Source organism: Solanum lycopersicum, chromosome 10, assembly GCF_036512215.1.
Source record: "Solanum lycopersicum chromosome 10, SLM_r2.1".
Taxonomy (NCBI): Eukaryota; Viridiplantae; Streptophyta; class Magnoliopsida; order Solanales; family Solanaceae; genus Solanum; species Solanum lycopersicum.
Genome location: NC_090809.1, coordinates 40,934,366 through 40,954,671, shown reverse-complemented (window position 1 = coordinate 40,954,671; position 20,306 = coordinate 40,934,366).

The window sequence follows — 20,306 nt, the reverse complement described above, 5'->3', positions numbered from 1 at the left end:
AAAAGAACATTGGAAACCCGTGAAGTAGATACTCAGGTATCTTAGATGAAGCTCAAATTAATGCTTGTGTTTTGGAGCATCAAATCCAATCTTGAAAGGCTATACACATTCTGATATGGCAAGTGACCTTGATAACAGAAAATCCACTACTGGATATTTGTTTACTATTCAGGGAGAGTTATATCATGGCAATCAAAGTTGCAGAAATGTGTTGCACTATCTACAACTGAAGCTGAGTATATTGCAGCTAATGAAGCCAGCAAGGAGATGATATGTCAAAAGTGATTTCTTCAAGAGCTTGGTTTGCATCAGATAAAGTACATTATCTACTGTGACAGTCAAAGTACAATAGACTTAAGCAAGAACTCCATGTACCATGAAAGGAAAAAGCACATCGATGTCAGATATCATTGGATTCGTGAGGAAGTGGAGAGTGAATCATTTTGTATCAAAAATATCCATACATGTGAAAATCATGCAGATATGCTAAACAAAACGATACAGAAAGACAAGTTCGATATATGCAAAGAACTTGTAGGTATGGGTTCTCTATAAAGAAAATAAAGATACCTCCTTCCAGTGAATGGGACTGGAGGGGGAAATGTGTTGAGTCTATCCCATAAATTTTTGGTCAACTTTTGCTATTCAATTTCTACAAGTAATTGTTAAAAAAAATTGTAATTACAATTGAAAATAAATGATTTGGTGGTTCGCAAATTGGTAAGATTTGCAATCCTTTTTGACTTTGGTATTCTTACCTATGTCATTAGTGACATATGCATGATTTTCTCCTTCTATATATATAGCATCTTGCTCATTTTTAGAACACACCAAGTTAGAGAGAAAAATCCTTTGGAGAGCAAAGTGAGGTATTCTATAGACTATATAAGAAAATAGTCTGTGAAAAAAATGGAGTGTGCGCGATATTTCAGTAAGATGGAAACCAAAAGATCTTTGTTCCTTTTGAGTGTATAGTAGTCACTTTGAGTATTATACTCATGACTACACAGTGTAAAGTTCCTTACTATAGTGATATGAGTTGCTCCTCTTGACCCGTGATTTTTTCCCTTATTTATAACGGTTTCTACGTAAATTCTTGGTGTTATTATTTTCCCATTATATTTTCATTATTTTTACCATATATATATATATATATATATATATATATATATATATATATATATACATATTTGTGATTGTTTGAGTATTCCCAACAGAATGAATCAAAAATTCTTGCTCAAAGTTTAGTGAAAAATTGTTGTGATCACAGATAGAAGAGAGTCTAGACACGTTGTTGGGCCCGAGGATAAACCACGAAGAAATAGATTTGCTTAAGATCCAGGTTGTGTGGTGATAAAAGGGTTATCACTGTAGTTTTGAGAATTTTATGCATATTTTGAAAGAAATTGTTTGTTCCTCTCATAGAGTCTAACCTTGTCATCCTCATTCTTGTTTTTTCTTTAGTTACTTGTTATTTCAAAATATTTTTCATTGTAATTCTATAGTTTCTGTTGTGTTTAAGCTATCAGATTGCTCGAGTATTAGTAAAATGAAAATTTTGGTTTGTTACAAAAATACTCTGTTCTGTTCTTAAAGACATGTCTGTAGCTACAATTTGAACATATTTTGAGTGAGATACATTAAGGATGGCATGTATGTGGTACGTTACCTCGCAGATTTTAGTTATATTGACTCTCCAGTGCTACCGAAACTAAAGCAAATACTTGAGGTATTATAGGTTTTGAGTATTCACATTGCTTCTAAATTCTGAATTATTTTTAATCGTGGTGTCTGGATAGCTTTTGTACGGCTCGACTAATTCAACAGGAAATTTTGACTATTATAAATTCATTAATATTTCATTTTAAAGTTTTTGTGTTGGACTTGATCATTTGAATAGACAAGTAACATGACTGCAACAATGATATCAGTGGGAGCTAATTTTCGACATATTAAATGAAGTTTTATTATATTAATTTTACTATTTGGTCTCTTTTTATAGGTAACAAGATAAATATCTTTTCATCTTTTAAGAGTTATATTTTGCATACATCCCACTAAATTATAAGACAGAAAGATTGTTACTAAAGTCAACATATACAATCGGTTAAAATAGTCCAATAAGAAAATATATGTTCGCGATTGTAGTTGCAAACGAGATTGACTTGGTATATTTTAGAGCACACACATTTAAATTCATAATCTTATAACAAAATAAAAATGAAACACCTTTAAATAGTTCAGTGATAAAAATTTCTCAATGATGACCTGTCAATATTTTAAATAGGTTTTTGTGTATATCCTTTCTCCTAACGTATTTTTTATATCACCTTTATCATGCTTCTTTAGTACCTTTATTAGTCTATATATAAATATATAATGTGTAGTCTGGAATTTTTCTATTTTATCTAGATTGATTCTTTTTTAGAACAACAAGACACTCGAAAAGAAATTTTACAACTCAAAAAGTTATTTAAATCCACCTTATTTAATTTGTTTACAAGTATGAATTATTGTAATTAAAATAGTATGTTAAATGGTTTTGTTTCTTATCTATAGTTAATGCTAAGTCAAGTTGAGTGATATTAGATTTATAGTAGTTATTACTAATAGTTGGAAGAACTTCTCATTTTTCGTAATTATTTATTAGTAGAATTTATCCCCTTTACAAGCCTATCAATGTGATAAGAAACAATGGATTTTTAGTGTATCTTTCTTAGTATTGTAATTGAATTTGATAAAAGCCAAAAGTTGATTTTGGCTTTGGTGCGTTTGAGCAGTACTGAGGACTTTGTTGCGGCATTGGATAAGGAGTAAGGAAAATGGAAATGCATTTATTTCATTGTTTCAGTCTTTTTTTGCGCAAATTGGCCAAAAAAACTTAATATTTGTTTGTTTCTTTATCTTTTGAGTTGATAAACTTGACCCTTGAAATAAAATGCAACTGAGACTTTTCATCTTTCCTTACAATTCTGACTGTTTTTATGTGTCTTTGTTATTTTGGATTTCATAGTTACTAAAAACAAAACATTACTAGGTGCTTATATTAGTGGATCAGTCTCACTCAGTATCAGGATTATAATAAATAATTTGATACTACGGAGGATGAACTAGAGAAAATGTGTGCCTACTTATTTATGGTGTTTGTTGCCTCTGTGACCGATTTACAAGTATGCTTCTTTTTGTTATATTACCTTTATTAATTCTTCACTCTAACTAAATGAAATTAGTCGATTTTTTTGGATAAACATATGTTAGGATTTGATTCTTCATTTTATTCCAACACTTGATAATTATGAAAAGTTGTTATTTCAAATGCTTTGCATATAGTGTTGTATGATTTATGAGATAGTGTCATTTTCATTATGTGTTTTTTTTTTGCCTTTGTTGTATCAATTCCAATGTCCATTTGGATGAAACTAAACATATGAGCATGGTTTTGTTAGTACTGGACCATGTTCTACTGTTAGTACTATGAAACTTGGTAAAATAGTTGTTGAAAATAAATTATATTCTAAAATCGATTTTTTTTTCAATCCCAAATCTTAAAAGAAGAGAGAATCAATGAAAACAAGAATTATTAATTTTTTCATTTTTGGTTTAAGTGAGAATTTAAAATATTTATGACTCTTTAATAAGTGCATCCTCTCTTATATTTTAAGAAATTCTTATCTGCACTACACTTTCTTTATAGTAATTTATTGTGGAAATAAAATTTTGGCAACAATTAATTTGGCAGCCATATTTGTTGAAATCGCTATCCACAAATGTGAAAATTGATAGTTACCAATGTAAAAATTGGTAGCAGCATTTGTGGAAGTAGGTAGTCAAAGTTTGATAGAGTTTGGCAGCAATTTTTTTTGTGAAAATTGACTACCACATTATGTCATTAATAATATAATCAAGTCTTCAAAAAAAACTCTATAAATAGAGTAGTCATTGAATACTTGAAGACATGACAAAATAGAGAAGTAATAGAGAGTAGAGAGAGTAATCCACAAACTACTTTTTACTTGTGATAAAATAGTGTGCAAGTTATATTATTGCGAGTTGTAAGAAATAAAAGAGTGTTGGGTAGAATTCTTTTGGTACTACCAAGTTTTTTCATCAATATTATTGAATTACTTTTTCGGATATCATATTTACCCATTTTAATATTTGGTGTCATTGTTACTCTATTCCTATTGGTATTTAGTTTGGACATTATCGTGGATGTGATTATCATTTTGTCCAACAAAGTGATATCAGATCCATGACAAATAATAGTCCATTGTCCTTTCAATACCCCCGTCTCACAAGAGAAATTATGAAAAATGATGTCTACAAATGAGAGTTATTCTTGGCTCTCAAGATGTTTGAGATATTATAGACAAAGGGTATACAAAACCCAAAAATGAGGAAACTTTTCCCTCAAATGAAAAGGAGGTCTTGTTAAAGACAAGAAATAAAGATCAACAAGCTCTCACTCTTATCCATCAATGTTTGGATAATGGAATGTTTGAGAAGGTGGGTGATGCGACCACCTCAAAAAAAGGGTGGAAAATTTTACAAAATTCTCTCCAAGGAGTTGATTAAGTAAAGAGGACAAAACTTCAAACTCTAAGGGTTAATTTTGAAGATTTAAAAATGAAAGAATTTGAATCCATTTCGGATTTCTTTTCAAGATTGATGGTTGTTGTAAATCAACTAAGAAGATACAGGGAGAAATTCGATGATGTGCGCACGATAGAAAAGATCATTTTTTCATTAATAACTAAATTTGATTATGTGGTGAGTGCTATTGAGGAGTCTAAAGATTTATACTCTATGACGGTAGAACAATAGGAAGGTTCTTTACTAGCCCATGAAGAGAAAATGAAAAGGAGAAAAGAAGATCCAATAGAGAAACTTCTTACAACCCATGCATCCTTCAAAGGATTTGAAAATGAGAAAAGTTACAAAGGAAATGGACAATGGAGAGGTCGTGAAGGTCGTAAAGGTCGAGGAAGAGGAAGAAGTTATACCAATCATTTAAACAATGAATATAAATGTCACCAGTCATTCAGAGGTCGTGGTCGTGGTCGATGATGAGGTAGAGGACGTGGAGCCTATCAAGATAAAAAATGAAATGAGGTATGCCGAATCTAAAATTTAGTGTTATAACTGTCATAAAATTGGACATTACTCTTGGAATGTCATAGTAATGTTGAAGAGAAAGTTAATCTTGTTGACAACAACAAAGATGAAAATGAGTCAACATTGTTATTTACACTCAAAGAAGAAGATAAAGATAATTGCAGCCCATGGTATCTTGACAATGGAGCTAGCAATCATATGTGTGGCCACAAAGATATATTTGTGGATATAAAGAAGACCGTGAAAGGTAATGTGTCTTTTGGAGATACATCAAAGATTCAAATTGAAGGGATATGTGTGATTATGATATCCTATAAAGATGGTGGTCGTAAATTGATTGCTAATGTTTATTATGTGCCAAAATTGAAAAGTAATATTTTGAGTTTGGGTCAACTTCCTTAAAAAGGATATGATATTAGAATGAAAAATATGCATCTTTGAATTAGAGATTCAAATAACAACTTAATTGTTAAAATTCATATGGCAAAGAATAGGATCTTTTCTTTGAATCTTCAAACTATCGATTCAAAGTGTTTGAAGGCTAATGTGCAAGATGACTCATGATGTTGGCATATGAGATTTGGAAAATTGAACTTTGAAGCACTCAAATCAATGGGAGACTAGAACATGGTTGATGGGATACCGTCAATAAACTATCAAAATCAATTGTGTGAAGCTTGTCTTCTTGGAAAACATGCAAAGAGGAGTTTTCCAAAGGATACTACATCAAGAACAAGCAAGCCAGTTAAACTTGTACACACCGATGTGTGTAGTCTATTCGATCCACAAACTTTTGGTAAAAGAAAATATTTCTTTCTCTTTATTGATTATTTCAGTAGAAAGACTTGGGTATACTTGTTGAAGCAAAAATTTGAAGTTTTTGTTGCCTTCAAAAATTTAAAAACACTTGTAGAAAAAGAAAGTGGCTATGAAATAAAAGCATTAAGTTCCGATAGAGGAGGTAAATTCACTTTAAAAGAATTTAATGACTTTTGTCAATCTCATGAAATTCGGCGCCCTCTAATAGTACCTTACTCGCTCCAACAAAATGGAGTTGCAGAAACAAAGGATAGAACAATTCTTAATATTAATAGATGCATGTTTAAAGCTAAAGATCTACAAAAAGAATTTTGGGCCGAGGCTATTTCTTGTGCAATTTATGCAGCAACAGGTCTCCAACAAGAAATGTACTAGATCAAACACCTCAAGAAGCATTGAGAAAAAGAAAACTAAGTGTTAAGAACTTGAGAATCTTTGGGAGCATAGCCTATGATCATGTTCCACATCAAGGGAGAGCTAAGCTTGACGATCGGAGTGTCAAGTATGTGTTTTTTGGGTGTGATGCAATTTCAAAAGGATATAAATTGTACAATCCAAGCAATAACAAGGTGGTGGTGAGTAGTGATGTTGAATTTGTGAAGAAGTATCATGGAACTGGGAGACTCCGGACAAAAAACATATGATTTTCTTCCATACTTTGAAGATGAAGAAGAACAGGAGACCATGGCACCTGCATAGAATGCAACCCCGCCTCCTTCATCAGCAAATGTTGCATCTCCATTTTCTCAAGAGAGTTCAAGTGAAAGACCACATAGAAGGAGGAGCACTAAAGAACTCTATGATGACACAGAAGAAATTACTAATTTTGAATTTTTGGGTTTTCTCTTTGATGATAGTGAACCAATAAATTTTGATGAAGATGTTACTGACAAAAGCTGGAGACAAGCCATGGAGAATGACATCTAATCAATAGAAAAGAACAACACTTGGGAGTTAACAAATCTTCCCAAGGACCATCAAGCAATTGTAGTCAAATGGGAATACAAGACGAAGGAAAATTCCCATAGAGAAGTAGAAAGATAAAAGCCAAAACTTGTGGGTAAAGGCTACAAATAAAGGCATGATATCGGCTATGATGAAGTTTATGAGCCTGTTGCTTGGATAAAGACAATCTGTCTATTGATCTCTTTACTGCCGCAAATGAAGTGGAGGATCCATCAACTAGATGTAAAATCGGCATTCTTCAATGGATATCTTGAAGAAGAAGTCTATGTTGAGATACCATTGGGTTTTGTTGTAAAATCATGAAGATAAGGTGTTCAGGTTAAAGAAAGCCTTATATGGGTTGAAGCAAGCTCCACGAGCTTGGAGCAGTTGCACTGACAAATATTTTCAAGACAATGTTTTAATCGTTGTCTCTATGAATGTGTTTTTATATTAAATTTCATACTAATGGAGATGTTCTGCTTGTTTGTCTTTATGTTGATGATATTATTCTAAAGGGTAACAACCCAGTTTTATTTGAAGCTTTGAAGAAAGTTATGTCCCTTGAGTTTGAGATGACGAACATAGGGCTCATGTCATATTACTTCGGCCTAGAAGTGATGCAAATGGAGGAAGGCATCTTCATATCTCAAGAAAGATATACCAAGGAGATTTCGAAGAAGTTCAACATGTTTGATTGCAACCCTGTGAACACCCCAATGCACAGTGGAAAAAAATTGTGAATGTTTGACGATGCAGAAAAAATGGATTCCACTTTGTTTAAAAGTTTGGTTGGAAGTCTGAGATACTTGACGTGTAGGAGACCAGATATACTCTTTGCAGTTGGAGTAGTAAGTCCCTTCATGGATGATCCTACCTCCACTAACTTGAAGGTCACTAAAAGAATTTTTTTGCTACCTAAAAGGTACTATCGAACTTGGGCTATTTTATTCTTCTGATGATGATTTTAATCTTGTGGGATATTATTATAGTGATTACGTGGGAGATGATGATAGAAAAAGAACATATGGATTTTGTATGTTTTTGTTGGGTGATTGTGTTATTTATTAGAGTTCAAAGAAACAATAAATTGTTATTCTCTCGACTTGTGAAGTTTAATGTGTAGCAGCAAGATCATGTACGTGTCATGCTATTTGGTTGAGTAGATTGTTGAAGGAACTCAATTTGCCACAAATTGAAGACACAATGATTTTATGTTGATAAGAAATTTGGGCAAGCACTAGTAAAGATCTAGTGTATCATAATCGAAGGAAGCACGTAGATACAAGGTATCACTTTATCCAAGAATGCATTGCCAAGAAAGAGGTAGAGCTCAAGTATGTGAAATTTCATGATCAAGTTGTGGATATCTTTATAAAGCCTCTCAAGTTTGAAGATTTTAAGAGATTGAGATCAAGCATTGGAGTAAAGAAGAAACAAAAAATTAAGGGAGAGGTTTGTGGAAATAAAATCTTGGCAACAATTAATTTGGCACCCATACTTGTTGAAATTACTATACACAAATGTGAAAATTGGTAACCGCATTTGTGGTAGTAGGTAGTCAAAGTTTGGTATAAGTTTGGTAGAATTTGGCAGCCAATTTTTTTGTGAAAATTTGCTACCATATTCCATCATTTATGATGTAATCAAGTATTCAAAAAACTGTATAAATAGAGTATTCATTGAACACTTGAAGACACACCAAAATAGAGAAGAAATAGAGAGTAGAGAGAGTAATCCACAAATTACTTCTTAGTTTATGAGAAAATAGTGTGCAAGTAATATTATTGTGAGTTGTAAGAAAGAAAAGAATGTTGAGTAATAGTATTTTTACACTACCATATTTTTTTATCAATATAATTGTATTACTTATTCGGATATCATATTTACCCATTTTAATTTTTGGTGTCATTGTTACTCTCTTTCTATTGGTATTTAGTTTGAACATAATCCTGGGTGTGGTTATCATTTTGTCCAACATATATTACCTTGCATGTAACAAAGTCATTATAATCAGAAACCTTGGGAGCATATTTTTTTCATGGGATGAATAATTCTTTAGTTTAAATTCATAATCCAGAGCCGATGAATTGAAGTTTCAATGAAATATTTTAATGTTATTTTTTTTAAGTAATTAGTGGCAATTAGTATAATAAAAAGAAGGAAGAAAAAAAATTATTATTCTACAGTTATCTTGTCCTTGCTAGAGGTGATTTTTGAAGTATTTGTTATCTCCTACGCTTCTCTTACTGAGCATTGAGAAGGAAGACATTGTTATGAGATCACACCATTATGAAATGTGATAACGTGAAAATATTTAAAACTATAATTATGTGAAATAGTGATTTTGTTTGTTAGTAGTACAGAGATAAAAGACAATAGTTATGACAACGTTAGAAAACATCTAGCCCGCCAAAATGCATTAGAGGTCCTCCATTAAAATAAAAAAGGTGTTGAGAGAGACAAAGAAAACTGAGATATGTGAAGGTCTTATATGCGTATATGTTTTTTTGTAGTTTAATATAATTTTTGTTCAGCAGTTTATTGGTAATTCACAATATACATTTTTTAGTTATTCAAGTCAAAGTTTATTAATTAGTTGATATGCATACGCTTGATTTTCAAGGTACCTCCACATCTTCTACGTCGTAGTTATTGGGATGCAGAGGATCGACTACTAAACTTAGGCATCTAGCTCCAGCTTACTTTAAGTATTTGAAAGAATAATGATTGTATTGAAGTGTTTTTCTAAAAAGGGAATACATGGGAGATATATATAGGGGATATAGGAAGGAGAGTACTAATCCTAATAGGACTAGGATTAGTACACAGTAAATACTAATATTATTTAATACTATTTATTTAATACTATCTGTTATTATCGCCCTCATGCTGAGCTGAGCGGGAGCGAAAGGAATCTTGGAACTGAGGTAATCGTGTTGTCGGCTCGGGAGAGGCTTGGTGAGAATATCAGTCGGTTGTTCTTCAGTGGGTACATACTACACAGTCATGGTGCCGGCCTGAACTTCATCGTGAACAAAGAGACAATCGGTATCAACATGCTTCATTCTGGTGTGTAGGACGGAATTCTTGGCCACACAGATGGTTGATTTGTTGTCACAATAGAGAGCAGGAACAGTGTTAGTGGCGCGGAGTTCGCGAAGAATATATGTGACCCATATGGTCTCAGCAGCAAGAAGAGCAAGGGCGCGATATTCAGCTTCATTCGAGGACAGAGAGACCTTGGGTTGTTTTTTTGTACACCAGGAGATCAGGTTCGGCCCCAAAAAAATGAGAAACCCCGATGTAGATTTTCTGTCATTTTTTTCATTCGCCCAATCTGAATCTGAGAAGCCCCGAAGATCCAAGACCCCGGGTCAAATGAGTAAACCACGATAAAGAGTGCCAAAAAGGTACCTGAGAATGTGTTTTAGACAATGATAATCATGTTCACTTGGTTGATGCATGCACTGAGCAACTCGGTTGACAGCAAACTAGATGTCAGGATGGGTAATGGCCAGATAATCTAGAGCCCCAATGAGGCTGCGGAAGTGGGTGATATTGGCAAAGGGGGTGTCAGCTCCATTCGTAGACGAAGAGATTGCCATCGGTGTTGGTTGACTGGTGTATTTTTCCAGTCCAGCTTTCTCCAACAGATCTCGAGCATATTTTGACTGATGAAGAAACAAGCCGCTGCCTGTCTGAGAAACCTCCATTCCCAGAAAATAATGTAACGGGCCAAGGTCCTTCATTTTGAAGGTAGTATGCATAGCTCGAGTTACATCCTGAATGAGAGCTGCAGTAGAGCCTGTAATAATGATATCATCTACATAGACAAGAAGAATGACTATACCGTGTGCTGAATGTCGAGTAAAAAGACTCGTGTCGTGTACGCAACACGTGAAGCCGAGTCCCCGGAGGAACATTTTCAGACGTGTGTACCAAGCATGGGGGGCTTTCTTGAGCCCATACAGAGACTTCTGGAGTTTGCAAACATGTTGAAGGAAGCGGGGATCAACATAGCCCGGTGGTTGCGTCATGTAGATAGTTTCATCAAGGATGCCATGAAGAAAAGCATTGGAAACTTCCAACTGATTGGTGAGCCAATTGTTGCGCATGACGAGTGACAGTACCAGGAGAATGGTTTCCTGCCGAATAATAAGACTGAATGTCTCAGAGTAATCAAGCCCATACTCCTGATTGTAGCCTTTAGCAACCAAACAAGCCTTCTACCTAGAAATACTTCCATATGCATTGTGTTTAATTTTGTACACCCATTTACAACCCACTGGGTGCCGCCCATGGGCCTTAGGTACAAGAACCCAAGTTTTCTGATCAGTCAAAGCCTTAAACTCGTCATCCATAGCATGACGCCAATAAGCATTTTTTGAGGCAACAGAGTAGGTTGTTGGTTCACTGTCGGGAAGGGGTGTATTTGGTAGTATTTAGGGGTGGCACGGGAGGTGGTGATTCGAGGGTGGCCGGGAAAGACCCAAAACGGATCGAGCTTGAGATGTTGTGGGTATGGGGTGGTTCGGGTTGGTTGTGAGTGTGGGTGGTGGTTGCGGGTGTATTGTGGGTGACGGTCGAAGGGGTGATGAGGGGTGGTTGGGTAGTGGGTGGAGGTGTGGGGGAAAGGTGGTGAGGGACCCTGTGAGTATGTTGGAAAAGAGGGAAGGACGTCAATGAATGATGTATTTGTGGAGGAGGAAATAGACTCGTAGGGAATCTCATTTTCGACAAATTTGACATGACGAGATATGTAGACTTTATGAGTTTGTGGGTCAAGACAGCGATAACCCTTGGAGGTAGGATAATAGTCCAAAAAAATACAAGGACGGGATCGGGGTTGTAATTTGTGAGTAATATGAGGGCTTAGCCAAGGGTAGGCAAGACACCCAAAGACGCGGAGGTTGGTATAATTAGGAAGTTCTTGGTAAAGGAGTTGATAGGGTGATTTGTTGGAGAGGGTGTGACTGGGCATTCTGTTAATGAGGTAGTTTGCGGTGGCTAGAGCTTCTACCCAAAAGGAGACAGGGAGATGAGATTGATGTAGAAGAGTAACCACCGTTTCAATGAGATGGCGATGCTTACGCTCAGCCACCCCATTCTGTTCAGGAGTGTATGGACAGGAGGTTTGATCTATAATTCCCAGGGATTGCAGAAACTGGCCAAAGATGTTATTTACATATTCCTTTCCATTGTCACTTCGAAAAAGTTTAACATGAGAATTGAATTGGGTTTTGACCATTTTTTCAAAAGTGACAAAGGTGATGTATGCCTGTGATTTGTGTTTTAGTGGGTACAACCAAGTTTATTTTGTAAAATCATCCACAAAACAAATATAATAGCAAAAACCAACAAATGAAGGAACAGTAGTAGGACCCCATAGGTCAGAATGAATAAGTTGAAAAGGTGTTGTTGTACGTTTCTCAGATAAAGTAAAAGGTAATTTATGAGATTTAGCAATTGAACAGGAGTCACAATTGTTTACATGAATGGAAGAAAAACCTAATTGAAGATTATTTCGTTTCCTTCCTTATCAGAGAGGGGCCCGCGGGGCTTATTTATTGAAAAAGGGGGAGTGGCTTGAAAGGCTTTCCAACTAGCCATAGTACCATTGCGAGTTGTCCTTCTTCTTTAATCGGTCGCACCAACTTGTTCCAGCTTTGACGAACTTGTGCCAGGAAGAACGTACAAACCATGCTCACAGGGGCCCTGAAAAATTACCCTCTTGGTAGTATTGTCTAGGATCTGAAAATCATTAGAGGTGAAGAAGAGTGAGCAATTATTGTCTTTTGTGAATTGGTGAACTGAAAGGAGATTAGTTTTAATAGAAGGGACGTGGGTAAGGTTACCTAGGTGAAAGATAGCAGTCGGGGTTTAAATGGTACCCGTGCCAGTGTGAGAAATATTAAGGGACTCACCGTTGCCAACAGTAATACCATTGGAGCCATGATATGGATTTGGAGCGTTAATCTTGGATAGATCAGAAGTAACGTGCATGTTGGCCCCAGTATCCAACAGCCATTCAGAGGAAGGGCCGGCTTGAGATGCATAATTGGCACGGTTATCACTATTTCGGCTCTCCTCATACCGAAACCAGCAACAAACAGCGGTGTGTCCTGTTTTCTGACAGATTTGACAAGTTGGACGATTCCGCTCGTAAGTGCCCTGCCCGCCGCTGGAAGATGACCGCCCGCCGCTGCCGAAGGAGTGCAGGCTGTTGTTGCTGCCGTGCTGATGACCGTCGTACGGCGGACGACTTCCCTGCCGACTGCCGCGCCCGCGGCCTCCGCTGTTTCTGCTGTAGCCGCCGCGGCTACCCTTCCGGCCGCCACCATGCCCCCCGCGATAGTTCTGGCTTGCGGTGAGGGCGGTGGCTAGCTACATAACAGCGGCTTCTCGGAGAAGAAGTTTGCTCTCCAGATCCAGGTTGATTTCTTCACTTTTTAGCCACTAGGAGAGAGTAGCCAGGTCAATGGGCGTTGAACTGATGCGAACCGCCTGTTTAATGGAGGAGTAAGCTGATGGGAGCTCCCGAACGATGCACATGACGAGATCTTTTTCGAGAATAATTTCGTTCACGGTGTCGAGGGGTGTGATGATGGTGGAGACCTCATCTAAATACTCCGCCATAGTTTTCGTGTCTTTGGTAATTGTGTGGAGAGGATCACGCAATTGAAAAATATGAGAGTGGGAAATTGATGCATAGCGTGTTGCGAGGGTCGTCCAAAGGGCTGAAGAAGTTGTGTAGGATCGGACGTGTTTCTGAACCGTGGGAGAGATGACCGCAATCAAACATGATCGGATCTGGCCATCCACTACTTTCCAGGCGGCATGGGCCGGATTATTTTTTTCTGATTTGTCCATGGCGGTGATGACTGCCGGCGGGGGTTCTGTGCTTCCATCGACGTATTTGAAAAGGTAATTGGCCTCAAGGGATGTAAAAATGGTGATTTTCCATGTAGGGTAATTTATGTCTGATAATTTTTCGGGAATCAGGGCATGAAGATTCCTGTGTAGGAGTTTAACTCCAGAAGGAAGTGAATCGAGAGGATCCACCTCTGTTGTCATGGCTGTCGCCACCCAAGAGAAGAGAGGGAACAATCGGTGCCCTAAAGAGAGAAAAAAACCTAGAGAAAAGAAGATCTAGGTTTTCTGGCTCTTGATACCATGAAAGAATATTGATTGTATTGAAGTGTTTTTCTAATAAGGGAATACATGGGAGATACATATAGGGGATATAGGAAGGAGTACTAATCCTAATAGACTAGGATTAAGGAGTACTAATCCTAATAGGACTAGGATTAGTACACAGTAAATACTAATATTATTTAATACTATTTATTTAATACTATCTGTTATTAGTATTGAATTAGACCATGTTTGAGTTGTATCTGAAGATACAAATAAACCTTCTATGTTTAGGGGTATTATGTTTATAACAATATTTGGTGATGGTTCAATCGAACAATTATTTTTTTATGGTAAGGTGACTTCATAAACTGTGGTTTGTAAAATAGTTCCACTACAAAGGACTAAACTATTTAAAATTCCTTGTATATATACATTTTTCTTATCAGATTAGATGTTGATGCTTCTTCATTAATCATCTGCTTTTCTTTATTGAAATTATTTCACTCATTATATCGACATTTTGTAGAATGAGCAACATGAGTAGAGGATATGATTTACATGGAAATTTTAATTCGATAAAATGCATGTAAATTATTGATGAGATTGTGATGGAATTGCTTACTCTTTAGTTAGAACAACAATTTAATTTGATAGTGTTGGGCCCATGCTCTAGCATGGGCCATACCCATCTAGCAACATTTATATTCAAATAACTTGAAAATACCGAGACTAAAAATACCTTTTAAATAATAATTAACAAAATAATGTGTTAACCAACCTCGTATCTAGAGAATGAGAAAAGTTATATATGTGTATGAGTTTTTATTTGTCTTTCTATCTTAGTAGCCTCTTCAATTTTACTTAGCACATTAAACTTTTTTAAATATTTATTTTTTTATTTTCTTTCATTTATTCTGCTAAATTCGTTTTTATCTTTGCTGATCACAAAATCGGACCAATATTTTGATCAAACCTAGTGGGAATTCGTCGATAGTTTGGTTTTAAAGTCTGCTTTTTCTTGTAATGAAAGTACAATTGTTTGAGTTACATGTTACATAAAAAATAAGGAAGAAATCGTAGATGAAAGTTTTAACAATGCAGTCTCTGAATTATTGTAACCTTTGTTACTTCCTATAAATATTGATTAAAATTGTATCTTATTGTTGACGTAAAAAGTTTAACTACCAATACCATCTAGTGTTACTTAGTGTGAAAAAGGTATTCATTTTATTCTTTTGCAGACTCTTTTACTTAAATTTGAAAAGATTATGTTGTAATGATTTTCTCCCTACAACTTTTTTCTATTTGAATACTATTTTATATTCCTTCCATTGTTATTTATCTATTCATATTTCCTCTTTTAGATGTCGTTATTTACTTTTTCATTTTGACAAATCAAAAAAGGTAAAAAAAAACTTTCCTATTATATTTTCATTTAAACTTCTTGAAAAGTTCTATTTAATAATGACTTTAATGAGTAACTGATTTTTAAATGATAAATAATAAGGGTAAAATTGTAATTTTACTATGTTATTTATTATCGTTTTAATAGGTGTGTCATATATAAAGTGAACAACTAAATAGAGTCGAAAGGAGTATTAATTAGCAAGGATTATATAGGGAACACCTGTATTCAAACACTATCTTTAAATTGGAAAGCTTCATAGTTTAAAGTTGTTTACCATAATACCCTTTAAATTGACCGACTAAATTCCCCCCCCCCCCCCACAAAAAAAAAACTAAATTTTTACAAGCTTATGGCAAATAAATTTTGAATGACTAAACCAAAATTAAATTAAATAGTGACAAATTAATGAGCATGAGATTTTTATAACTTCTCAACTGAATTTAGTAAAAGATGAATATTAAAAGTCAATGTCATATTCAATAAAATCTTTCTAAATTTGAAATGATGTCAATTATAACAAATAGTAGTTACTTGGAAAGAATACATTTTAGCATCTTGGGGCTTCACATACTACACTACAAAACTTCACAAGTTTAATTTATCGATAAAACTGTTCATAATTTCAACATTCTTTTAATATTAATAGAAGTGGAACTTAAAGGAATCCTTTGAAATTCCAAATAAATTACTATATTAACTGTAACTATACTGAAAGAATTATAAAAACTTATAGATGAATTATACATAGATAAAACATTAATATGGTGTAAGAGATTTAACAAGATAATATTAAATTTTTAAAAGATTACCACTTTTTCTCTTACAAAAATATTGAATTTTGTTCAGCTTACAATTTGAACAAATTATAAATTATCGTACTTGATATGTTAAATTATGCTCAATAATTAATTATATTATATCATGGACATCTAAAATATATCTAACCCTCACGTTTTAATGAAATAATTGAGCATAGATTTAAAAATTTGAATATGGTATTACAAGTACTATTACACTTTTCACAATTCCAACTACCTTAATCAATTACATCCGCCTTTCATTTAATTATGCTTTAATATCCATGTTCTTTTATAATTATTGTACAAAATCTTTCAACTTCTCTTCACTAATTTGTAGTTGTAGACATGTCCTCACTTGATAAGTCATTAGTTACTTTGGAATTAGTTTAGAGGGAAAAAAATCATATCTAAATAAACATTGTACATCCAAAATCAAGAATCTTTTAAATAGATTAAAGTTACATAACCTAGGATCTCTCTATTCCAGTGCCCAAATATGAGTTGTACATATGCCTGGTGAAGCTCTAACTGAAACTGTTCGCATTTTTGCGATTATGTGAAATATAAAATAATAATATGTAATATCTATGTTTAGGTTAGTATCATATATATAAGATAATATTGTAATTTCTTTTTATCTGCGACATGATACGTTCATATATATATATAAATTTATGTTTGCATCTTTTAAGTGTAACTGCTCATACATATATAGTAGAATAAAATATTCACCTTAGTGAAGTAAATGGAATAAGAGGTGATATTTTAAAATAACAATATATTGTATTACATTAAATAATATTTTCTATATTTTAATTTCCTCTATCTTTTGTAAGATCACTAATTTTCTATACAAAGTCCTGACTTCATAAAATAACTTTTGAATTTTTAATTGTGTCATTATTATTACATTTACTTTTATAATTTTTTAAACACCAACTAAATATTTATAAAAAGAAAAAAAATACTTGTATACACACATTAACTTACGTTATTCTCCATCTATCCCTACCTTTTAAAAATATTTCACAAATACCTATTTTCTTTTAATTCCTAAAAGCTTCAGATACGTAAAATCCACTGGCAAAACCCACGTTTACCATTCCTCTTTTCACTCCTTCTTTGTCTCCCAACATTCATTCCACATTCTTAGCAGTTACAATTTAAAATCAATTTGATTTCAAAAAGATTCTCTCTCCGGTCAATCTATTTCAAACATCTAAATAGGTACGGAATGTCTTCTCCATCGTTGTCTTCTTCTTAAAAAAATTGTTCAATTTTTGTTCTTGATACATATGGATTAGGCTCATTTCATTTAGTAACTTTTTCAAATGGATTTTGATTCTTAATGTGAATCTCCAACGATTCAGAATTTCTCAAAATTAAGTAACTCTTTTTATTTGTATTTTTTTTTAGTTAATCTTGTTATGGTTTCTCTTCAACCATTGTTGTTTTCAATCTCTTCTTCCTCCATCATTTTGTTTTACCACAATATTCTAAAGATGGGCGTGTATTTTATTTTTTTCCCAGATGAAATGAGTTTCTAATAGACTTGTTGATGGGGAGTGAGTGTTTCAACTTGTTTTTATATTTTTTACGAATTTTTTATATCAGAATGTATTATTGTTCTTTCTGGTGAATTTTTTGTGTATTTTTTCGTTATAAAATATTTGTATCAATATGTTTAAGTATATCAGTTTGTTATTGTACTTCTTGTATTGAAGTATCAAATGTATTTATTCGTTGATGTATGTTTGTATTAATGTATTCGACATATACATTTATATCAGAATATTCAAATATATCTGTTTATTTAGTATCTATTTGTTTGTTTTAAATTTATGTCTTCCCTTGTTGTTAATTGCTATACATTTGATATATTATTGTTAATTATATAATATAAATTATAATGTATCTTGTTTTAAATCTACAGCTTTTACAGAAAATTATAAATTTTGATCTATTTTATTGATATATTATGATTAGTGTATCAAAGGCTAGATTAATGTTCAAATCAAAATGATGGGATATAATTTGCATAACAATGTAACATAATCTAGAATAGTTGAACATATGATACTTAAATAACACATAATAATAATATATGATATTACATCTTGTATTATATTCAAATAAATGTCAGATTGTATAAAACATCACTTGATATTGAGTATCAGTTATTATTTGTTATCATTAAGTATCAACTAAGACGTAAGATTAAATTCACGACAACAACTTAAAACGATTTGATTAATATTGAATATCGATTATCTATGAGTTCTTATACACTTGTTTTAGAGTTTTTGTTTTTATTATTTTAAGATAGCCGCATTCAAATTTTAGAATGCTTCTCTAAAAAAAATTATTTATTTTGACTTCAATTTCATTATCATTAGTTGTTATTTACTGATACAAAATTTGAATGAAATTAAGTATTAGATTAACAAATGCATAAACACAATATTATTTCCTCTCATCAGTTTTAGTTAGTTACTGATACATTTTAACACCTAATTGATGCAATGTAATTTATAACTTGATTGCTTATTTATTTATGTATTTACTTGATAAATTAGTTCTAGTTATTTGCGTATAGATTTATGTTGATACACTGAAATTATTGTAATTAGTTCCTAATTTATTCATGTATCAAATTGATAAATTGATTTTTAATTATTGATACATTTAAAGATACATTTTATTTCATTTTACATACTATATATTTTTTCACAATCTTAGTGTATTAGATATATCATTTTCAACTAGATTATGATACATTATATAAAAATGTATTTGAACCATATTAAGTGGTACAATCACCACAAACGCAATCTCTAGTAATTATTATCAAATAATCAATGATACAATATTTTTAGAAAAGGTATGTGAAACATAATGTGTTAAAAAATGAAAACAAGGTTGAAAATCGTAGTATTTCAATTTATTGTATCATAATTTCACCAGCTAATAGTAAATTGTAATATTCTATCAAGGTAAAAGTCGAAAAAGCAAAAAACTCAAAATATATAATCTCAAATAATGTATGAGAAACATAACAATATTCTCAAAAAAGAGTTTGTCAATTTTCATTCTGAAAGAAAGTATAGGTTCTTCAGTAGTAACATTCTTATCCACGACATCCACAACCTGCGCACACTTGAAGTTAAATATACATAACATATCAATCAACTCAACACAACAACCTAATGATAACTATCTTCAGATGCACATTAGTTTATATATTCATACATACTTTCATATATTGATAAAATAATATACTGATACATAAAAAAGTAATTCATATGCATCTAATACGTTATAGTAACAATACACTAACTAGTATCTATAAAGATCCATTACATACGCATCAAACAAGAAGTTGACTCAACTTTAATCAGTAATGTATCATGATTTATACTCCCTCCATTTAAAAAAGAATGACTTGGTTCAACTTGACATAAAGTTTAATAAAATAGAGAAGACTTTTGGATCTTGTGGTCCTAAATTAAAGTTATGTCAAATGTACCAAATTGCTTTTTAATCTTGTGACCTTAAACATGCAGCGTGAAAAGTTAAAATTAAAATGTTACCAAAAAAGAAAGAGATCATTCTTTTTAAAAATGCTAAAAAGGAAAGAATATCATTTTTTAAACGGAGGAGAAAATGAATATACAAATTCAAAAAATAAAAAAATAAGCATATGTATCTGATACTTTATGTTAACATAACTCATTAACTCACAGATTTGCAAATCCATAACATAAATGTCATAGTTTTAATGTATCAAGTTATAACAAGTAATGTATCATGAATTATCGATCAATATACAAATTCATGAATGAAAAAACAATGATTTAAACACATGAATATGTGTTGCATACTTTTTGTTATTAGATCTTTTAATTCGTAACAAAGTTATGACAAATAAACATAATTATTTCTACGCAAGCTAATCATAAAATAACAACTTTTAACAGTCTTCAAATTTGAGATCTGCCATTACACAACGGTAAGCAATCACCATCACAAAAATAAAGATATCAAGAAAGTTGGCAAAGAAACCCAGACCTGATTGTCAA